This window comes from Crinia signifera, chromosome 12, assembly GCF_055691185.1.
Source record: "Crinia signifera chromosome 12, ASM5569118v1, whole genome shotgun sequence".
Lineage (NCBI taxonomy): Eukaryota > Metazoa > Chordata > Amphibia > Anura > Myobatrachidae > Crinia > Crinia signifera.
Window position 1 is genome coordinate 13,181,806 of NC_139228.1, and position 3,941 is coordinate 13,185,746.

The following is a 3,941-nucleotide window of genomic DNA, read 5'->3' on the forward strand; positions in this document are numbered from 1 at the left end:
TACGTGTATGACTTCATTATTCCACCATCGGCGTGTGCTTGCTACAATGTTACCAAATGTTGGTAAACAGCCAATCGCATCACTGAAATATATTAACAGCGGCACCGTGTATATTCAGAAATGCTTTTCTACTGTGGAAGATGGGAATGGAGGCAGCAGGAAGCCACAGACTGAGAGTTATATAGTGGGAGGAGCAGGGTCCACAGCAGCACAGAGTATATAAGGAGATTAGGGATGTGTCAGAGAGGACATGGCTGCCTGTGACAGGGGCAGGGTGATATGATGTGAGGAGGGGAAAGTAGAGTTCACTTTGCAAGCCGGTAGGCTTCAACAGAAACTGAATACAAGTCACAGATAGATGTGCAATTAGGTATCAATCATTTATTTGGACAGTCTTTGATTCCATTTTACCAATTAAAGGGGGAATAACCATAATTGCTGTTCCATTGGTTTATAACTGACACGCCTCTCTCCACTTTCAAAATCCCTCTGTCCTCCTCCACGATTACGTTACCATCGCTTTGCCTCATCGTCTGCTTAGAATCCCAAATGACTTGCTCATTTCTAACCGCGTCTGTCCCGTGTACAGTAAGGTGTGTGTTGAATCATTGGCATTTTATAGGTGTATCTCACTCCGGCCATTTGGAAAGTGTGTAATGGTATTCGGACAATGTTGCCAGGATGTCCCTGCTTGGATGAATAATCAGATTGCAATGATAAATTCCACTCTTCCTAGTTTATTTTTGGAAAATTAAGGTCACGATGATGAAATGCTGCATATTAGGTATTCTTGTAGGGAATCTAGGTTAGTGCGGAGCGAATGTCCTCTACAGATAGAATGGGCATTCTGCGGCAATGCTGGTACCAGGCACCCTCTACTAGATTTTACCATTAACCTCTAAAAGAACAAGGTTCCAACGTCACCTGTTGTCACCCTTATTTTGGCCACAACATTGATCATGGGGTAAATGACATCTTACACTAGATTTATAAAACAGACCTTGAACAATGATGGCTAACCACTGTCATAAGTAACAACAGGATTAAACTGAATGACAGCCTCTTGTTTGTCCAGTGCCAGTAAACACCCCCCCCCCCCCTCCCGACTGGCAGAGGTGGGGAAATGCCTGGAAGTAGAAGGAATACGGTTTAAACTAATGACGCTAGCTTTGGATGAAGGGCCTTATTCAGAACGGTTTGCCAGGCTGCGTTCCCTCGCAGCCTAGCAAACAGGTTCTCTCTAGCATGTGAGGTGATGTGTCCGAAAACACAGCCCCTCAAATGCAGCGGAAGGGGTACAGAAATCATTTCATGGTCACTATCGAATGATTTCTCTCTTCTTTGGTAATAAAAAAAAAAAAATCAGTCAGAAGCAAAGTTTTATTTCTGTGGTAGATCAGCGAAAAGGGGGTGTGTGCTATTGTCATGTGACAGCTGCCCGCCCCGAGCCGCCTATAAAACTGGCCGTTCCTTCTGAAGCCACTCCCTCTCCTTCCTCCCTACGCCTAGGTGAGCTTGATACTGCCATGTGACTGAAGATATTCACACCTGGGGTCTGTGCATGAATTAGGCCCTAAGTTAAGAGAGAAGAAATGGTTGCAGAAGATATTAAAGTCAGAAAGGTGTAAAAAGAGATAGAAATAAGATGCATATATATATTAAGGTGAATGTAAGTAAAGGAAATGTAGGAAGGTAACGACGGGCACATCTCTGCCCACCCCTGGTAATACGTCCCTACACGTCCGCTGTATTGTATGCTGCTAATTGTTACCTGTGCTCTGGTGGCAGGTTCCTGGTCGGCAAACTACCAGCAGCGGTCCATAGAAGGACAGCGGGTGACCGTATCACTGGTGCGCACTGGGAGTGAAGACTGCGCCATCTAGTCCCATCCCAGGAGAACTCTTGCGGCACAGGTAATGCTGACTATGATAAAGCGGTTCTGTGCATTGTGCCATATTAACCCTTTGAGCGCCAACAATGCTGTGAGATCCGCAAAATATGAGCTAAAAATGCCAGCGCCGCTCACAGCGACTGTTCTTCCAGTATAAATATATACAAATACGGCCAAGTCAGTTCATTGACGTTTAGGTAAATATTGCACCCAAAGAAAGAACAGTCAGTGGGGGTTATTTTGGTTCATTCGCAAAGGCAAATTCCTTCTTAAATGGACAAAACCATGTGCACTGCAGGTGGGGCAGATGTAACGTGCAGAGAATTAGATTTGGGTGGGGTTTTACTTCAAAGTGAGATCTATATTGCAGTGTAGAAATAAAGCAGTCAGTATTTTCCCTGCACAGAAACAAAATACCTCACCCAAATCCTCTCTATACACGTCACATCCGCCCCACCTGCAGTCCACACGGTTTTGTCCATTTGAGAAAGAATTTGCCTTTGTAAATGAACCAGAATAAGAGCCACTAAGCGAAACTGGCATTTTTTTTAAACATATTTTGAGGATCTCTCACAGCCAAGATGACCCATGCCCTCGGCACCCAATGGGCTAAGAGAAGTGGAAGATGTCAAAATGTACTGTGAGGGGGGTGCTGTTATTTTGTGCTGTCTGTGTATACACTTTAAACTTGGTGGTGGGATTACTTGATAGGTGCGTTGGCTAAAAGGGATTGGTTGTGCTGACACTTCATGACGGCTCACTTACCAATCAGTGAAAGCAGTAAGTTCATCCAATTTTGCTAATAATATTGGGGGTGTTCCCCTGATATAGTTTAGCCAAGGAAAAAGGGAAAGAGATGCCCAAATATTTCAGAATGTCTCATGCCATCTGAAACTCTGAGGAAAAGGCACTGGCACTGGCACTGCGGTAGTATGCCCGTCTACTGCCAGTGTTAGAATGAAAAGAATGTTATGTGGGTAATGTCAGTAATTATAAGCTTAGGGAATGTGGGCAGTCAGAAATCAAATAGATTCTTAAACAATAATTAGTACCTGAATAAATAAAACCAAAGGGTTGAATTTAAATAAAAGATAATGATTGATACAAGGGCGATAATGTCGTGGCTGAGTACTGTGGTCCTAGCACACAAGAGACATGTAATACAAGTATAGCTGCCCCAGGTAGGGCTTGTCCCCAGTACACTCTCATCCTCAGATGGTTCTATTGTATTAAGGGCCTAATACAGCTTCCCTCGCTATGCAGCGTACGTTCGCATACGGGTGAAAAATCATTCGCTAGTGACTTACAATCGAATGCTTTTTTCCCCCGATCGCAAAGAAAAGTCAGTCTGCACATGAGTATTTTCACCGATACGCCTGCACAGACCCGCACCATCAGTCCTCGGACCGCATTCGCCAAATAACAAGCGATGTTGAATCAGGTCTTTTGCGAAGTATTAAAGAGTGATAAATTAGCAACCATTCAGCTTCTAACTGCCATGTTTCAGGTTGTGTTTCAAAAATGACAGTTGGGAGCAGGTTGGTTGGTAGTTTTTCACTTTATCGCCTTCCAAGTCTTAGTACATCTGGCCCAATGAATGAGGTGGTGCTGGGAGAGTGAGAGAGAGAGGCTGATCCTACTTCCCTTTACAGGGCGTATTCAATCTTGGCCACCAGGTGAAAAAAAAAATGCAAAGATTCTCCTAACCGTATTCAGTTACAGGCATTTTTGCCCATTTCATTTTATTTTGGGGGGGGGGGGGGGCAAATCAGTATGGGACGAAAACATCTGCGAATTCGCCAAAACCACGTGAATTCGTGGCAATTTCACCCAGGCAAAAAAATCGACATGAAGAATGAATAGGTCGCTATTAATAAAGTGCTACGGAATCTGCTGTGCGATATAAGAAACTGTTAATAAATAAATAAATAGGTAAAGTCGAATTTGCCCATAAATCGGTGAAAATTTTGGCTGGGATTGAATTACCCACCCACCCCCCCCCCCCTACATTTCTGTAACCAGACAGCGTGAGCCTGCGCCATCTTCAGAT